General features: G+C 38.8%; 1 protein-coding gene and 1 non-coding gene across 13 annotated transcripts in view; one reads left to right on the top strand and one right to left on the bottom strand.

The window, feature by feature from the left end:
• The window catches only part of DLG2 (discs large MAGUK scaffold protein 2), a 2,206,895-nt gene that overhangs the window by 798,952 nt on the left and 1,387,773 nt on the right, over positions 1-20,170 (top strand). The gene's annotated exons all lie outside the window — the stretch shown is intronic.
• Positions 7,750-7,856, bottom strand: LOC118529381 (U6 spliceosomal RNA). The gene has a single exon (XR_004914090.1). It is a non-coding gene; the product is annotated as a U6 spliceosomal RNA (small nuclear RNA).

Here is a 20,170-nt window from a genome sequence, read left to right as displayed (position 1 = left end):
TTATACTTTTCTGAGTACAGATCCTTTGCCTCTGGTTAGATTTATTCCTAGGTATCTTATGGTTTTGGGTGCAATTGTAAATGGGATCGACTCCTTCATTTCTCTTTCATCTGTCTTGTTGTTGGTGTATAGGAATGCAACTGATTTCTGTGCATTGATTTTATATCCTGCCACTTTACTGAATTCCTGTATGAGTTCTAGCAGTTTTGGGGTGGAGTCTTTTGGGTTTTCCACATAAAGTATCATATCATCTGCAAAGAGTGAGAGTTTGACTTCTTCTTTGCCGATATGGATACGTTTTATTTCTTTTTGTTGTGTGATTGCTGTGGCTAGGACTTCCAATACTATGTTGAATAGCAGTGGTGATAGTGGACATCCCTGCCGTGTTCCTGACCTTAGGGGGAAAGCTCTCAGTTTTTCCCCATTGAGAATGATATTCACTGTAGGTTTTTCATAGATGGCTTTTATGATATTGAGGTATGTACCCTCTATGCCTATACTCTGAAGAGTTTTGATCAAGAAAGGATGCTGTACTTGGTCAAATGCTTTTTCTGCATCTGTTGAGAGGATCATATGATTCTTGTTCTTTCTTTTGTTAATGTATTGTATCATGTTGATTGATTAGTGGATGTTGAACCAACCTTGCAGCCCAGGGATAAATCCCACTTGGTCGTGGTGAATAATCCTTTTAATGTACTGTTGGATCCTATTGGCTAGTATTTTGGTGAGAATTTTTGCATCCATGTTCAGCAGGGATATTGGTCTGTAATTCTCCTTTTTGATGGGGTCTTTGTCTGGTTTTCGGATCCAGGTAATGCTGACCTCATAAAATGAGTTTGGAGGTTTTCCTTCCATTTCTATTTTTTGGAACAGTTTCAGAAGGATAGGTATTAATTCTTCTTTAAATGTTTGGTAGAATTCCCCTGGGAAGCCATCTGGCCCTGGGCTCTCGTTTGTTGGGAGATTTTTGATGACTGCTTCAATTTCCTTAGTGGTTATAGGTCTGTTCAGGTTTTCTATTTCTTCCTGGTTCAGTTTTGGTAGTTGATACATCTCTAGGAATGCATCCATTTCTTCCAGGTTATCTAATTTGCTGGCATAGAGTTGCTCATAATATGTTCTTATAATTGTTTGTATTTCTTTGGTGTTGGTTGTGATCTCTCCTCTTTCATTCATAATTTTGTTGATTTGGGTCATTTCTCTTTTCTTTTTGATAAGTCTGGCCAGGGGTTTATCAATCTTGTTAATTCTTTCAAAGAACCAGCTCCTAGTTTCGTTGATCTGGTCTACTGTTCTTTTAGTTTCTATTTCATTGATTTCTGCTCTGATCTTTATTATTTCTCTTCTCCTGCTGGGTTTAGGCTTTATTTGCTGTTCTTTCTCCAGCTCCTTTAGGTGTAGGGTTAGGTTGTGTACTTGAGACCTTTCTTGTTTCTTGAGAAAGGCTTGTATTGCTATATACTTTCCTCTTAGGACTGCCTTTGCTACATCCCAAAGATTTTGAATAGTTGTGTTTTCATTTCATGGAAACCAATGAAATTTTTTTAATTCTTCTTTAATTTCCTGGTTGACCCATTCATTCTTCAGTAGGATGCTCTTTAGCCTCCATGTATTTGAGTTCTTTCTGACTTTCCTCTTGTGATTGAGTTCTAGTTTCAAAGCATTGTGGTCTGAAAATAGTCAGGGAATGATCCCAGTCTTTTGGTACCAGTTGAGACTTTATTTATGACCTAGGATGTGATCGATTCTGGAGAATGTTCCATGGGCACTAAAGAAGAATGTGTATTCCGTTGCTTTGGGATGGAATGTTCTGAATATGTCTGTGAAGTCCATTTGGTCCAGTGTGTCATTTAAAGTCTTTATTTCCTTGTTGATCTTTTGCTTAGACAATCTGTCCATTTCAGTGAGGGGGGTGTTAAAGTCCCCTACTATTATTGTGTTGTTGTCATTGTGTTTCTTTTCTTTTGTTATTAATTGCCTTATATAATTGGCTGCTCCCATGTTAGGAGCATAGATATTTACAATTGTTAGATCTTCTTGTTGGATAGACCCTTTAAGTAGGATATAGTGTCCTTCCTCATCTCTTATTACAGTCTTTGGTTTAAAATCTAATTTGTCTGATATAAGGATTGCCACCCCAGCTTTCTTTAGGTGTCCATTAGCATGCTAAATGGTTTTCCAGCCCCTCACTTTCAATCTGGAGGTGTCTTTGGGTCTAAAATGAGTCTCTTGCAGACAGCATATCGATGGGTCTTGTTTTTTATCCAATCTGATAGCCTGTGTCTTTTGATTGGGGCATTTAGCCCATTTACATTCAGGGTAACTATTGAAAGATAGGAATTTATTGCCATTGTATTGCCTGTAAGGTGACTGTTACTGTATATTGTCTGTGTTCCTTTCTGGTCTATGTTGCTTTTAGGCTCTCTCTTTGCTTAGAGGACCCCTTTCAATATTTCCTGTAGGGCTGGTTTTGTGTTTGCAAATTCCTTTAGTTTTTGTTTGTCCTGGAAGCTTTTTATCTCTCTTTCAATTTTCAATGACAGCCTAGCTGGATATAGTATTCTTGGCTCCATATTTTTCTCATTTTGTACTCTGAATATATCCTGCCAGTCCTTTCTGGCCTGCCAGGTCTCTGTGGATAGGTCTGTTGCCAATCTAATGTTTCTACCATTGTAGGTTACAGACCTCTTCTCCCGAGCTGCTTTCAGGATTTTATCTTTGTCTCTGAGACTCATAAGTTTTACTATTAGATGTCGGGGTGTTGACCTATTTTTATTGATTTTGAGAGGGGTTCTCTGTGCTTCCTGGATTTTGATGCCTGTTTCCTTCCCCAAATTAGGGAAGTTCTCTGCTATAATTTGCTCCAATATACCTTCTGCCCCTCTCTCTCTTTCTTCTTCTTCTGGGATCCCAATTATTCTAATGTTGTTTCGTCTTATGGTATCACTTATCTCTCGAATTCTGCCCTCGTGATCCTGTAGTTGTTTATCTCTCCGATTCTCAGCTTCTTTATTTTCCATCATTTGGTCTTATATATCACTGATTCTCTCTTCTGCCTCATTTATCCTAGCAGTTAGCGCCCCCATATTTGATTGCACCTCGTTAATAGCCTTTTTGATTTCTACTTGCTTAGATTTTAGTTCTTTTACTTCTCCAGAAAGGGTTTCTCTAATAACTTCCATGCTTTTTTCAAGCCCAGCTAGTATCTTTAAAGTGATGATTCTGAACTCTAGATCTGACATTGTACTAATGTCCGTATTGAGTAGGTCCCTGGCAGTCGGTACTACCTCTTGTTTTTTTTGTTGAGGTGATTTTTTCCATCTTGTCATTTTGTGCGGAGGATAATAGATTAATGAGAGAACAAAATTCTAGCAGGGTAATAACGCCCCCAGAAAATATACTCTAAACAAATCAGAAAAGACTTGAAGCAGTGGGAAAAGAAAGGGTAAGAGAGAAAAAAGAAATGGAAAAAAAAAAGAAAAAGAAAAAGATAAAGATAAAAACAAAAATAGAACAGAACAAAACAAAACAAAAACAGAATGTGATCAAATATGATCAGGGTGGTATATAGATCAGTGCCACACACTAGATTTTGGGTGTATTTTGGTCTGTTAGAAGAAAGTGCTTCCCAAAATTTTAAAGAAAGAAAAACTTATATAAATACAAAAATAAGGGTTGATATGATGAAGGGATGGAATATGACTGTAAAGATGGAAATTATAAAAGATTTTATAAAAGGAATTGATAAGAAGTTGTTTGAAAAAAGAAAGAAGAGGATTTAAAAAAAAAAAAAGAAAAGAAGGGAGAGAATGTGATCAGGCAGGGGAGTAGAAAAAAACCATACACTAGAGATTTAGGGTGTATTTTGATCTGTTAGAAGAAACTATCTCAAAATTTTAAAGAGAGAACAACTTATATATATATGCCAAAAATACGGGTAACTACTATGAAGGGATAGAATATGACTCTAAAAATGAAAAATAAAAATGTTTTTTAAAAAAGGGATTGATAAGATGTTTGAAAAAGGGAAAAAGAAAAATTCAAAAAAAAAAAAAAAAAAGAAAAAAGACAGTTAAAAAAAAAAATTAACTTTGAAAGACTAAATCATGGTAAAAAAGCCATGAATTCTATGTGCAGTATTCCCCTATCGCTGGAGTTCTGCTGTTCTAATTGATCGGTAAACTTGGTCTTGGCTGGCTGTTCTCGCTGATCTTCTGGGGGAGGGGCCTGTTGCCATGGTTTCCAAATGTCTTTGCCGGAGGCGGAATTGCCCGCCCTTGCCCAGTTCCGGGCTAAGTAATCTGCTTGGGTTTGCTCTCGGGAGCTTTTGTTCCCTGCAAGCTTTCCGTACAGCTTTGGAGGAGGAGAGTGAAAATGGCGGCCTCCCAATCTCTGCCCCAGAGGAGCCAAGAACTTGGGGCCCCGCTCCTCAGTGAGCCCCCAGAGAAAAGCCGCCAGTCACTCCCGTCTCCCCGGTCTCCGGCCGCACTCCATGCTCACCCGGCCTGTTGCCGAGCATTTCTATCTCTGGCACCTGACCCCGTGTGGAGTCTCCAAACCCAGCAGATCCCTGCGGTGCGCTCCCGCGCCGCTCCTCCCGGGGGAAGAAGGTGAGTCTCCCAGGATCTGCCGCTTGTTGGGTCCCTGCTGGAGGAGCGGTGGCCCAACTGTGCCGCAGATCACAGTTTATGACAACCCCGAGCTGAGAGCCCGTGCCTCGGCTCCGTCTCTGCAGCCGGCTTCCCTGCTCTGATACCTGGGAGCTCTGCCACCCTCAGGCACCCCCGGTCTTTCTGTGACCCCAAGGGTCCTGAGACCACACTGTCCCACGAGGGTTCCACCCCCCGCTTAGCCACCGGAGTGACGTCCCTCAGCGGAGCAGACTTCTAAAAGTTCTGATTTTGTGCTCCGTGGCTCTATCACTTGCCAGAAGCGGCTGACGGAGGCCCCCTCCCCCGCCATCTATCCTCCCGAATATCGCCTCAGATTCACTTCTCCGCACGTCCTACCTTCCAGAAAGTGGTCGCTTTTCTGTTCAGAGAGTTGTTACTATTCTTTTCTTCGATCTCCTGTTGAGTTCATAGGTGTTCAGAATGGTTTGATCCCTATCCAGCTGAATTCCTGAGAGAAGACGAAATCCAGGTCTCCTACTCCTCCACCATCTTGCTCCACCCCGAAAAGTGAAGTTTGATCTATTTCAAAGTTCTGGTCCAAGATGTAGGAAGACCCTGATATCACCTCCTCCCACAGACACATCAAATCTACAGCTATATATGGAGCAACTTGCTCTGGGGAAAAACAAACAAACAAAAAAAACAAACCTAAACTAAAAAAAACTGGCAAAGCAGCTGCTTCACATCAGGCTCATGAGAGGGAAACTATATTGAAGTGGATAGGAAAGGCTGAGAAACAGTCTCACCATAAACACCACCCCCTGGTGTGGTGACCCGCAATCAGGAGGGAACTCAAAACCTGGAGCTTCTCCTTGAGGAGCAAAAAGGATTTGTGTTCCACATTGGGCACCCTAACTTTTAAGATCAGCACCTGAGGGATGAGTCCCTAAAACATCTGGCTATGATGAAGAAAAATAAAGTTCAGAAACCATGGGGGATGGGAGAGGTGAAGAAGAGACAGAAATTGACAGAAGTAGCAACCAAATTTACATCGGTCAGTTAAGTACTTGAGTTTATTGTCCTGTTCTGACCTACTTTGGTAAACTCTGGTTATCATTCATTTCATTGTAGATTAAAAAAGAAAGAGCAACCAAAAAAGCATATTCAATTTTTATCCATTCCATAAAACAAAAAATAAAGTTTTTGATAAGGTTTACATCTGCTGACAAAGTTCCCCAGATCAATATTTTAAAAAATTAAAATGTTATGATATAAGCAAATCTGATGTAAAACTGTTGCAAACCTAGCATTATGCCCTTTATCTAGATTTTTAATGAAACAATGTCTATAAACAAGAACTTCCAGAAACAGACATGCCAAAAATCTGAAATCATGTCTATAATTACCTCCAGAAATGATTTGACATAGTTCAATTTTTCTTTTCCTGTATTTTGCTATTTCCTTTTAATCTCTTCAATTAGATTTTTAAGAAAAGAAGTGCTAAAGGTCTTGGGAGTGAATAACAAGTTATTTTGAGTTTTAAAGTTACATCTTGGAATGTTTTTCAAAACCAAACCTTGTAATCTATTGTCAGGATAAGATAATAGGCTTTGCAAATGTCAAGGCAAAGGTCACATCTGGCACATTCTTCTCCAGGTCTGATCAGCAGGCACTTTCTAATTTTTGTTGTCCCCAACTTACTTATGCCCTAACACTACTCTGATAATTTGAAGATATGATGACAAATTATATAGTTCAGTTGGTTGCAATATGCTGCAGTTTTATTTTTTGATGTGTTCTCACATTCCTCATACTGTTATTTATAATTACATCTGGCCCACCAAATGTAAGCTCCATTAGCGTTTTATCTCTGTATCTCTAGTGTCTAGAAATGTGCCATGCCTAATAGTACACGCTCAATAAATGCCTATTGAATGAGTGAATAAATTAATGGTTCATTTCCTTAATTATTTCATGCTGCAAGTCTAGAGATCATAAATTATTGGAAGAGTTTGGGCCAAACTAAATTATGTGTACTTTCCTCAGAGTCCACTAAAGCCAATACATCAAGCATTCTGAACACTCTTGAATACTGTGGAAAAAGGGCTGAATTTTTTTTAACTGTGCCCACGAGGTTAGTTTCTTAGATGTTCTGCTTTGGAACAAAGGAATGTTATAGTTAGAGTACTTATTATGTGGAAAATAGGGTCTGTATTATACCATTTATTTAATTAATAAATCATTTGTATGATAAACATCTGCAAGACAATACACTTAAACTTTAGTTATTTCATTTTTATGTAAACTGGAAAGGTGGAAATATACCTTTCAAAAAAATCAGGATAAACCAAACATGTTTTAGGCTGTTTGTGCCCTAAACTCACTCATGTGTCATTTAATTTGTTGGGCAGATGGCAGCCATAGGAGGAGGGGTTCTGAAATAAGTCACCAGGATAGCTGGGCACTTTACTGTCTGCATGTTTTAATAGGGATTCCCAGTTGGAGGTGACTGATCCTCTCTGAGTGAGCTCTCAGTTCCACTGAAGTCTGTCTTTGTCTTATAGGCAGGGGTGAACCAATTCTGCCTTCTGCTGACTTTTTCCTGCTTCTTTCCTTAGTCAGGCTTGGGGTTCTCCTTTGTGCAGCTTTATAGTGATTTCTTTGTCTAGTATTTGCCTTCTCTCTGGTGAGCTCTTTCCTCTCCATTCATTCTCATCTACTATGACTACTGTATCATCTTTGTCTCAAGTGATTTGTAGTATGATTGTTCTTTAAAAAAAAAAAAATCACTTCATAGTACTGTTCTTATTTTCAGCTTGCTTGTTAAAAGCCCTTAAGGTTGGTTATTTTCCTAGGCTTTCACTGATTTGGAATTTTTCTAGAAACATCTGTTCGTATAAATTATGCTGGACTTTTTTTGCCCATTTGAGTACCAGAATTCACTGCTATTAAGAAAGAAGTTGAGATTAGGAGGATCTTGATATCATTCATACTTGGATTGAAATGTATTTTGAACCTATTTTGCATTTTGAGCCAGAATGTATTCTGAAATTAGATTAACACTTTGTAATAAATGGGCAGTGGTGGCCCCATATTTGTGGTGGAGAACATACAAAATATTCTGATGCATGGCTATGGTATCATAGGGATTGTCAATAAATAGTGTGTCATCCTTGCACAGGGGTCATACTAATCTTCCCTGTATTATTCCAATTTTAGTACATGTGCTGCTGAAGCAAGCACGGGATTGTCAGTAAATAATGATACTGATAATTGAACCTCCTGGCCCTATAACCACACAAACAGACCCAGTTCCTGCCTTCCATAATCCCAAAACCACATTGTCCTTACCTAATCAGATTGACATGTACCTCTCCCCTCATCCTGTTTCTTGATATCTTTATCATTAGAACACACACACCACACACGAGATCACTTCTCTAAGAGCTCTCACTAACCACTCTATCCTAAATGCATGAGCTTAATTGCCCTTCTAACCTATTGTCTTGTGATATATAACTGTCATGAGCCATCAATAAGTTATGAATTTCTGGAAATCAAGAGTTAGTTTATGCTTCTTAATAGTCTAAAGTGTCAAATATTTCTTTGGGTTTTTTATTTGTTTGTTTGTTTTGTTGTGTTTGTTTTGTTTTGGCATTTAGTCAATATCTGGTGATTTTTAAGCATCCAGTTGAACCAAAAATTTCATACTGTCTGAGGCAGTAGGTGTTTTGTGGAGTCATTCAGGAAGCAATCTATTTTTGCTAATGACATTTGGTTATATTTGCCAATTTACTAACAGTCATTGTTGGGGACTATGAGAGACCCAGGGGAGCTAGAGAAAGGAGATAAACAGTCCAAAGGAACACAACCATTTCACAACTGTAGTGTTGTGGAGGGTTTACTCTCATTTGTGAGAAGCTTCATACTCATGCTGACCAGAGAAGAGCTAGCAATTCATATTTTACAAACACAATCCAACCTCAAAACTATACACTGAGATTTCTCCAGTATCTGGAAAAACTGGAGTTCTAGTCCGTGCTGTGTTATTGAGGGACAGACAAAGCAGGCTTTGGCATGGGAAACCATCCTTCAACAAGTAGAAAGTCAGTGGAGAAAACAGGCTCATCATGGTCTACATCCATTCACTATAGAAAATATTGACCATAGTTGATTTGTTAGATTTTTCCCTTTAGCAATGATTTTCCATTTCCATGATGACTGAATAGATTTTATTAGCCAACATAATGAGCTGGCAGCTTGTTATAAAGAGCAACTTATATTAGCTATTTATTCTTGGGCAAGTTGTTTCTCTAATTATTAGGAACTTTATTTAAAATGTAGAGTTTTGGAAAATGTCAAGAAGAAAGAAAGGGTGAATTGCAAGTGAAAAAGAGAGGGAATTATGACTTTTCTTCTTTTATTGAAGTCTATTTGTTCTTCTTTTAGAGCTTACTTGGGAACAGAAATGAGAGAAGGCAGATACTATATTCCTGACTGATGATGATAAGTAATAATGGCAAAAAAAAAAAAAAAAAAAAAATCAAGGGTTGAAGGTAGTATGGGACTGCTTGGAAAGAGAAAGAAATACCATGATGTTCATGAAGTATTATCAGTGGTGCTGCCCCAACCCCCTTGACCAGGAGCTCAAGTATTCATATGGGGGTCAAAGCCCTAGAGTCCTTAGTGTTCAATTTGGTCATGTACTATATTTTCCTTGCAATTGAAGTCCTCAGCACTCTTACTCTATTTTCTCTCCCAAAGTGATCTTACTCACTTCATGACATCAGTAATTATTTATTTACTGATTACCCCAAATTTACATTTTCTACCCAAACCTCTCTTCTAAACTGACCTATCTAATTATCTTCTCAGCAACTTCACCTTGATGCCTTATAGCAGCATCAAACCAAAATATCTAAAACTCATTTTATGATTTTCTGCTTGAGAAATCTACTTCTTCTCTGGTGTTCTCCATGTCAGGGATTTCCCCCCATACCTCTCCATCTCAGGGATGGTTGCTCCCACCCCATCCTCAGGCATTTGGTCAAGCCACGTACCCTGATTATCTTCCTCTCTCATTACCTTTTACATATCAGTTAAGTTTAACTCCTAAATATCTTTGAATGTGTCCTTTTATCTTCATCTCTATCAGTCTAATGCAAGCCATCATCATCATCTCTCACATGAACTGCTAACTGATCTCATCACATCATTCTTGTCCCATGCCAATCCATATTGCAAATAGAAGCCACAGTGAGATTTATAAGAGACAAATCTGATTATAATTTGCCCCTGCTTAAAATTTGTTGATAGCATTTCATTTTTAAAGATATACTGCATAGGGGTGCCTGGGTGGCTCTGTCAGTTAAGTGTCTGCCTACAGCTCAGGTCATGATCCTAGGGTTCTGGGATCGAGCCCCACACCAGGTTCCCTGCTCAGCGGGGAGCCTGCTTCTCCCTCTCCTCCCCACTTGTGCTCTCTGTCTGTCTCTCAAATAAATTAAAATCTTAAGAAAAAAGATATACTGCATAATCTTTTAGCGATAGCCCACAAAATTCTGGGTGATCACCTCCTGCCAGCCTTCTCTCATGCCAGTCTTTCTTTCCCTCCTTGTGCTACACACAGCCTCACTGCTCTTTCTTTCAGTTCCCTAACTATATCAAGTTCCTTCCCATATTGGAATTTGTACATGCTTCTTCCTTTATTTGCAATTATCTAAGGATTTTCTATTCTGTTGTCACCTTAAGTCACACATCTTCAAATAAAGACTTCCTTGATGCTGTGGACTGAATTGTGTTCCCCCAAAATTCACATGTTGAAGCCCTAACCTCCAGTGTGATGGTATTTGGAGATAGGGCCTATGGGAGGTAATTACGTTTAGATGAGGTTATAAGAATAGGACCCTCAAGATGGGATTAAGGCGTTCATAAGAGAGATAGCAGAGCGTTCTCTTTCTTTGCCCACCCCCCTCTCTGTACCTCTGTATCTCTCTTTCTCTCTCTGCCCTCTGAAGACATAGCAAGGAGGCAGCTGTCTGCAAGTCAGGCAGTGAGCCTTTACCCAGAAACTAGGCTTGCTGACACCCTGATCTTGAACTGCAGCCTCCAGAACTGTGAGAAAATAAATTCCTATTATCTAAGCCACCTAGTCTATAATATTTTGTTTTGGCAGCCTGAGCTAATACACTTGAGTAACCACAAACTAGTCAGGGCTACCTTTTATCCATTCTCAGAGTCTTTTTGTTTTTTTAATCTTTTCTTTCTTTTTTTTTTTTTTTTTTTTTGGTCAGAGAGAGAGAGAGAGAGAGAAAGCACTAGCAGGGGGAGGAGCAGGCAGAGGGAGAAGCAGGCTCCCCGCTGAGCAAGGAGACTGATGCGGGACTTGGTCCCAGGACCCTGGGATCATGACCTGAGCCGAAGGCAGACACTTAACCGACTGAGCCACCCAGGTGTCCCCCATTCTCAGAGTCTTTGTGCTTTTATTTTTGTCTTCTCTGTTAAACTTTAAGCTTGATGAGGGCTTTCTTGAACACTGTCTATTACCAGTCCCCAACACAGTGTTTAGCGTATAAAAAATGGTATGTTAAATGATATTTGTGTGAAATATACAATTACTGTACTTCCTTACAAAAAAATATGACTTCCTATGTTGGTCTATATTCTTAATACAACCTCATCATAAAAAGGTATCCCCTCCTAGAGTCCCTTGATTTCATTGACAGCCTCATCTGCTTGTTGCTTCAACAATCTTCTTAGGAAACAGACAAAGCTGGCAGTGGAGATTGGGTTATTGAAACCAAGAATCTTCATCAGGGCTCTTGTTCCTAGGAAAAATGGCAGAAGATGCCAGGGTTTAATTTTCTCTAGGGTTTTACCTCCATGTTTTTACTTCTGCTTCGACACTTTCTTTGACCTTTATATATAAGGTCGTTGAGGTGAAGGGTGGTATCTTTGGCATTTAACTATCATAAGAATATCCAGTCCCATGTTTTGTGGACTATCATTATACCATTGGCCATCCCTCAGTTGTCAGCTGATCTGATAACTTTATTCAGATGAGGACCAGTTAGCTAATCCTTAGCATTGTTCAAATTAAATTTATTCTTTTTAGAAAGATGGTTAAGGAGCACAGAGGCCAGTTGTTGTTCAATCGACCTCAAGATACTTTTTGAAAATTCTATGGAAAGAACAGGGGATGCTACAGCTTTATGGAAGATGACAAAATTTCTGAACAAGGGTGAGTAACTCTCCCTCCAGTCCCTTTAGGAAATCTTTGACCTCTCATAGTGAAATGGTACAAGTGACAGAGGATTTTATGGCTTCCCATGCTTACAGCTCAACTTCAGTTGTCTTGTCAAGGCTTTGGTATATATATTAGTTAACTAATGCTGCTGTAATGAATTACCCCAGACTAGGTGGTTTAAACCAACACAAACCTATTATCTTAAATTCCTGATATTAGAAATCAGAAATAAGACTTACAAGTGTAAAAGTGATGGTGTCAGCAGTGCTACATTCCTTTTGGAGGCTCAAGGAGAGGATTTGTGTCCAGCTTCTGGAGGCAGCATGCATTCCTGGGCTTGTGGCCCCTGTGTCCACCTTCAAAATGCACAATCCTGCCTTCTCCTTCCATCTTCACCTTTCCCTTTCTGACCTGGCCCTCCTGTCTCCCTATTATATGGACTTTTGTAATTACATTGAGCTTACCTGGATAATCCAAGATAATGGTAATCTTCCCACCTCAAGCTCCTTAAACTCAATCACATCTTCAAAGTCCCCTCTACCATGTATTGTAACCTATTCAAAAGTTTGGGGATTAGTACATGGACATTTTTACAGGGAAAGGAAACATTATTCTGCTTACCACAGTGAAGTAGACCTAGCAACTTCATATTTCTAAAAATGCCAGACAGGATTTAATTCAAGGAATTATGTCTTTTTCTCTAGGTGTTTTACTTAAGGTCTCGATTTTCCTATATAAAATGCCATGTATATCGTAGCTGCTTATTATCATTATCTTCAGTTAGGCACCTATTTTTGCTCAGATGTGAAGGGTAATCATTTGTTAGCTTAAGTTAGATCACTGATCTAATGGAAATTGCTTATGACACTGTGAAGTTAAGACTTAAAAAATGTGAGCCTGTGCATTCCATACTTACGTATTATAGCTAACTAAAAAGCAATGTAAATTAGGAAGAAGTAAATATCCAACTTAGTCTTCAAGGTACAACCTAAATGTTATCTCTTCTACAGAATCATTGCTGACCTCCCTAGGTAGAACTAGGTACTGCTTCCACCTTGCTGTGATAGCAGGATGTGCATGACTCTGTTGCAGCATTGACCACATTGATGTATTGATCAGTTTACATGACGATCTCCCAAGTTCTTAAGGGCAAGGACTGTGTTCTGTTTCTCCCAGTACTAATGCTGCCTACAACTGTGTCTGACACATAGCTGGTGTTTTATGGATGCTTTTTGAGGGAATGAATTCTTTTGCAAATTTGTTTAACATCTCTTTGTGATTCATTGGCTATCTAATTTATAACATTGGTTAAGGAGCACAGTGATGAGACTTGCTGAAAGAGTATAGATGAATCAATAGAAATCTACTCCCATCCCTAGGAAAGAAAATCTGAGCTCATGTCTTTACTAATGATGGATCAGTAGCAGCATTTCCCAGCACAAAGCATATTGCAGTTCATGATCAGGTCAGATCATGTCCTTACTGAGTATAGATAAAAAGAAGTATGCCCTTAGAGGATATGATGGGATATAAGACTTTGAGTGCACACTTAAAATACTATATTAATTGAGTAGAAATTAGATCCAAACAAACAATTGGAAATATGTAGTTCTATAGCTAGGTTTAGAGCATACGAATCTAACAAAGTTCTCTGTCCCATGAGGAATGTTTAAACTCGATCATAATCCCTTTCAGTTTACTTTTTTAAGATTAAAAAATCACGTTTTTCATTTTTTTTAAGTTTTATAGAGGTATAATCGATATATAAAGATTTCATGTATTTAATATGTACATTTTGATGAGTTTGGACATTTGCATATACCGTTCTCACAATCAGGATATTAAACATATCCATTACCTCCCAAATTGTCCTTGTGTTCTTTTATGTGTGTGTGTCTTAATGATAACACTTAACATGAAATCTATCCTTTTAACATATTTTAAAGTGTACCAAACCATATTCTTAACTAGAGGCACTATGTTATACAGCAAGTCTCTAAAAATTATTCGTCTTGCGTAACTGAAACTTTATACTCATTGAGCAGCAACTTCCCATTTTCCCCTTCTCCAAGCCCCTGGCAACCACCATTCTGCTTCTATGAGTTTGACTATTTCAGATACCTAATATAAGCATTACTATACAGTATTTGTCTTTTTGTTACTGGCTTATTTCACTTAGCATAATACCTTCCGGGTTATCCATGTTGGGGCATATGGCAGGATTTCCTTTCTTAAGGCTGAATAATATTTCGTTGTATGTATACACCACATTTTTCTTTATCCACTCATCTATTGATGGACATTTGGGTTGTTTCCTTATCTTGGCTATTGTGAATAATGCTGCAATGAACATGCAGATGCAGATACCTCTTTGAGATCCTGATTTCATTTCTACTTAATAGCTGCCTTCACTGCTTGGTTATTTAGCAGTCATCTCACGGTTTCTTTAAGCTCCACTTTCTAGAGGTATTGGCACCAAAAAGCCTGTGTTTTAGGTGGTGGTCCCTGAAGTTCCAGAGTCTGGGTTATAGGGTGTTAAGGGTCTCTTAGCCACTGTATTTGTAATGGATCTCCCAGCTACCCTGGCAGATGCTTTCTGGAAGTCCTGAGAATATCATAGTCAGTGATTTTCAATACTGACTCAGTATCAGAATCAGTTGCGGTGCTTTAGAAAAACAAGAGTCTAGGAACCCACCTGAGATTCTCATACAGAGAGCCTAGAGAAGGATTTGATTAACTTTCAAAAGTCTTGAAGAAGAAGAAAGAGAGAGAGGGGCAGAAGGTATATTGGAGCAAATAATAGCAGAGAACTTCCCTAATTTGGGGAAGGAAACAGGCATCAAAATCCAGAAAGCAAAGAGAACCCCTCTCAAAATCAATAAAAATAGGTCAACACCCTGACATCTAATAGTAAAACTTACGAGTCTCAGAGACAAAGAGAAAATCCTGAAAGCAGCTCGGGAGAAGAGGTCTGTAACCTACAATGGTAGAAACATTAGACTGGCAACAGACCTATCCACAGAGACCTGGCAGGCCAGAAAGGACTGGCAGGATATATTCAGAGCACTAAATGAGAAAAATATGCAGCCAAGAATACTATATCCAGCTAGGCTGTCATTGAAAATAGAAGGAGAGATAAAAAGCTTCCAGGACAAACAAAAACTAAAGGAATTTGCAAACACAAAACCAGCCCTACAAGAAATCTTGAAAGGGGTCCTCTGAGCAAAGAGAGAGCCTAAAAGCAACATAGACCAGAAAGGAACACAGGCAATATACAGTAACAGTCACCTTACAGGCAATACAATGGCACTAAATTCCTATCTTTCAATAGTTACCCTGAATGTAAATGGGCTAAATGCCCCAATCAAAAGACACAGGCTATCAGATTGGATTAAAAAACAAGACCCATCAATATGCTGTCTGCAAGAGACTCATTTTAGACCCAAAGACACCTCCAGATTGAAAGTGAGGGGCTGGAAAACCATTTAGCATGCTAATGGACACCAAAAGAAAGCTGGGGTGGCAATCCTTATATCAGACAAATTAGATTTTAAACCAAAGACTGTAATAAGAGATGAGGAAGGACACTATATCCTACTTAAAGGGTCTATCCAACAAGAAGATCTAACAATTGTAAATATCTATGCCCCTAACATGGGAGCAGCCAATTATATACGGCAATTAATAACAAAAGCAAAGAAACACATAGACAACAATAGAATAATAGTAGGGGACTTTAACACCCCCCTCACTGAAATGGACAGATCATCTAAGCAAAAGATCAACAAGGAAATAAAGACTTTAAATGACACAATGGAGACCAGATGGACTTCACAGATATATTCAGAACATTCCATCCCAAAGCAACGGAATACACATTCTTCTCTAGTGCCCATGGAACATTCTCCAGAATCGATCACATCCTAGGTCAGAAATCAGGTCTCAACTGGTACCAAAAGATTGGGATCATTCCCTGCGTATTTTCAGACCACAATGCTTTGAAACTAGAACTCAATCACAAGAGGAAAGTCGGAAAGAACTCAAATACATGGAGGCTAAAGAGCATCCTACTAAAGAATGAATGGGTCAACCAGGAAATTAAAGAAGAATTAAAAAACTTCATGGAAACCAATGAAAATGAAAACACACTATTCAAAATTTTTGGGATGCAGCAAAGGCAGTCCTAAGAGAAAAGTATATAGCAATACAAGCCTTTGTCAAGAAAAAAAAAGGGTCTCAAGTACACAACCTAACCCTACACCTAAAGGAGCTGGAGAAAGAACAGCAAATAAAGCCTAAACCCAGCAGGAGAAGAGAAATAATAAAGATCAGAGCAGAAATCAATGAAATAGAAACTAAAAGAACAGTAGACCAGATCAACGAAACTAGGAGCTGGTTCTTTGAAAGAATTAACAAGATTGATAAACCCCTGGCCAGACTTATCAAAAAGAAAAGAGAAATGATCCAAATCAACAAAATCATGAATGAAAGAGGAGAGATCACAACCAACACCAAAGAAATACAAACAATTATAAGAACATATTATGAGCAACTCTATGCCAGCAAATTAGATAACCTGGAAGAAATGGATGTATTCCTAGAGATGTATCAACTACCAAAACTGAACCAGGAAGAAATAGAAAACCTGAACAGACCTATAACCACTAAGGAAATTGACCAGTCATCAAAAATCTCCCAACAAACAAAAGCCCAGGGACAGATGGCTTCCCAGGGGAATTCTACCAAACATTTAAAGAAGAATTAATACCTATTCTTCTGAAACTGTTCCAAAAAATAGAAATGGAAGGAAAACTTCCAAACTCGTTTTATGAGGCCACCATTACCTTGATCCCAAAACCAGACAAAGAGCCCATCAAAAAGGAGAGTTACAGACCAATATCCCTGCTGAACATGGATGCAAAAATTCTCACCAAAATACTAGTCAAGAGGCTCCAACAGTACATTAAAAGGATTATTCACCACAACCAAGTGGGATTTATCCCTGGGCTGCAACGTTGGTTCAACACCCGCAAATCAATCAACATGATACAATACATTAACAAAAGAAAGAACAAGAATCATATGATCCTCTCAATAGTTGCAGAAAAAGCATTTGACAAAGTACAGCATCCTTTCTTGATCAAAACTCTTCAGAGTATAGGGATAGAGGGTACATACCTCAATATCATAAAAGCCATCTACGAAAAACCTACAGCGAACATCATTCTCAATGGGGAAAAACTGAGAGCTTGCCCCGTAAGGTCAGGAACGCGGCAGGGATGTCCACTATCACCACTGCTATTCAACATAGTATTGGAAGTCCTAGCCACAGCAATCACACAACAAAAAGAAATAAAAGGTATCCAAATCAGCCTAGAAGAAATCAAACTCTCACTCTTTGCAGATGATATGATACTTTATGTGGAAAACCCAAAAGACTCCACCCCAAAACTGCTAGAACTCATACAGGAATTCAGTCAAGTGGCAGGATATAAAATTAATGCACAGAAATCAGTGGCATTCCTATACACCAAAACAAGACAGAAGAAAGAGAAATTAAGGAGTTGATCCCATTTACAATTGCACCCAAAACCATAAGATACCTAGGAATAAATCTAACCAAAGAGGCAAAGGATCGATCTGTACTCAGAAAACTATAAAATACTCATGAAAGAAATTGAGGAAGACACAAAGAAATGGAAAAACGTTCCATGCTCATGGATTGGAAGAACAAATATTGTGAAGATGTCAATGCTACCTAGAGCAATCTACACATTCAGTGCAATCCCCATCAAAATACCATCCACTTTTTCCAAAGAAATGGAACAAATAATCCTCAAATTTGTATGGAACCAGAAAAGACCCTGCATAGCCAGAGGAATGTTGAAAAGGAAAAGAAAAGCTTCCGGCATCACAATTCCGGACTTCCAGCTCTATTACAAAGCTGTCATTATCAAGACAGTATGGTACTGGCACAAAAACAGACACATAGATCAATGGAACAGAATAGAGAGCCCAGAAATGGACCCTCAACTCTATGGTCAACTCATCTTTGACAAAGCAGGAAAGAATGTCCAATGGCAAAAAGACAGTCTCTTCAACAAATGGTGTTGGGAAAATTAGACAGCCACATGCAGAAGAATGAAACTGGACCATTTCCTTACAACACACACAAAAATAGACTCAAAATGGATGAAAGACCTCAATGTGAGACAGGAGTCCATCAAAATCCTAAAGGAGAACACAGGCAGCAACCTCTTCGACCTCAGCCGCAGCAACTTCTTCCTAGAAACATTACCAAAGGCAAGGGAAGGAAGGCAAAACGAACTATTGGGACTTCATCAAGATAAAAAGCTTTTGCACAGCAAAAGAAACAGTCAACAAAACCAAAAGACAAGCGACAGAATGGGAGAAGATATTTGCAAATGACATATCAGATAAAGGGCTAGTATCCAAAATCTATAAAGAACTTATCAAACTCAACACCCAAAGAACAAAGAATCCAATCAAGAAATGGGCAGAAGACATGAACAGACATTTCTCCAAAGAAGACATCCAAATGGCCAACAGACACATGAGAAAGTGCTGAACATCGCTTGGCATCAGGGAAATCCAAATCAAAACCTCAATAAGATTGGCTCACACCAGTCAAAATGGCTAAAATTAGCAAGTCAGGAAATGACAGATGTTGGGGGGGATGCGGAGAAAAGGGAACCCTCCTACACTGTTGCTGGGAATGCAGCCACTCTGGAAAACAGTATGGAGGTTCCTCAAAAAGTTGAAAATAGAGCTACCATATGATCCAGCAATTGCACTACTGGGTATTTACCCCAAAGATACAAATTTAGGGATCCGAAGGGGTACGTGCACCCCAATGTTTATAGCAGCGATGTCCACAATAGCCAAACTGTGGAAAGAGCCAAGATGTCCATCGACAGATGAATGGATAAAGAAGAAGTGGTATATATATACAATGGAATATTATGCAGCCATCAAAAGGAATGAGATCTTACCATTTGCAACGACGTGGATGGAACTGGAGGGTATTATGCTGAGCGAAATAAGTCAAATAGAGAAAGACATGTGTCATATAATCTCACTGATATGAGGAATTCTTAATCTCAGGAAACAAACTGAGGGTTGCTGGAGTGGCGGGTAGGGTGGGAGGGATGGGGTGACTGGGTGATAGACACTGGGGAGGGTATGTGCTCTGGTAAGCGTGGTGAATTGTGCAAAACTGTTGAATCTCAGATCTGTACCTCTGAAACAAATAATGCAATATATGTTAAGAAAAAAAGATAGCAGGAAGGGAAGAATGAAGGGGGGGAATCGGAGGGGGAGATGAACCATGAGAGACAATGGACTCTGAAAAACAAACTGAGGGTTCTAGAGGGGAGGGGGGTGGGAGGATGGGTTAGCCTGGTGATGGGTATTAAAGAGGGCACGTTCTGCATGGAGCACTGGGTGTTATGCACAAACAATGACTCATGGAACACTACATCAAAAACTAATGATGTAATGTATGGTGATTAACATAACAATAAAAAATTTAAAAAAAAACTTTCAAAAGTCTTGTGGGCAATATCGATATGCAGCCAGTGTTGGAAACATATGGCTGAGTTTAAGCATGGGTGGCTTTGTCCCTCAATTGAGCAACGGAGAGGAGAGAACAGTATGAAGAGGCAGGTCTGATGTAGAAAGTACTCAAGCTATCATCCTCACAATACTGTTTCCTACTTGTAGACTGAATGCATGGTGCATCCAATGCCAGTGTATTTTTCAAGATGATGATTATATGAAATAATGAATATAATGAAATTGGAATAGTTCTTCCACATAATATATTCTAAATAAATATTTATTTCCTTTTTTTGTTTTTGTTTTGTTTTGTTTTGTTTTTGTTAACTCACCTGGAAAGTGTAATAGGCTGTTCTGTGAGGACCATGTTTTCCCCTGAAGAACAAGGAGTGATATTAACAATCTGAGCTTATTACATCTGTATTTTGTCACATTACAGATAGGAGAGGTCAAAAGAGTTACTGTTATAAGGTGACAATGTATGTATATCTACATATTAATGTGTATATTACATACACATGGCAATGACTATATGTAAATAGGCAAAGAGATACACACATAACCATCCATCTACCTATTTGGCATTTCATTTCCTTATTGTCAACAGCCAAAGTGATCAAATGGGAATGGTACCCAAATTTTTCTCTTAAGGAAAAAAAAAAGCCATTCTTATGTCATTTTCTTATAACCTACTAATCAAGGGCAAAATCAACCAATACAGGCATATACAGAA

The sequence above is a fragment of the Halichoerus grypus genome, chromosome 11, assembly GCF_964656455.1.
Source record: "Halichoerus grypus chromosome 11, mHalGry1.hap1.1, whole genome shotgun sequence".
NCBI classification, from domain to species: domain Eukaryota; kingdom Metazoa; phylum Chordata; class Mammalia; order Carnivora; family Phocidae; genus Halichoerus; species Halichoerus grypus.
The sequence above is the reverse complement of the archived record's forward strand: the minus strand, read 5'-3'. Positions and strand labels throughout refer to the sequence as shown.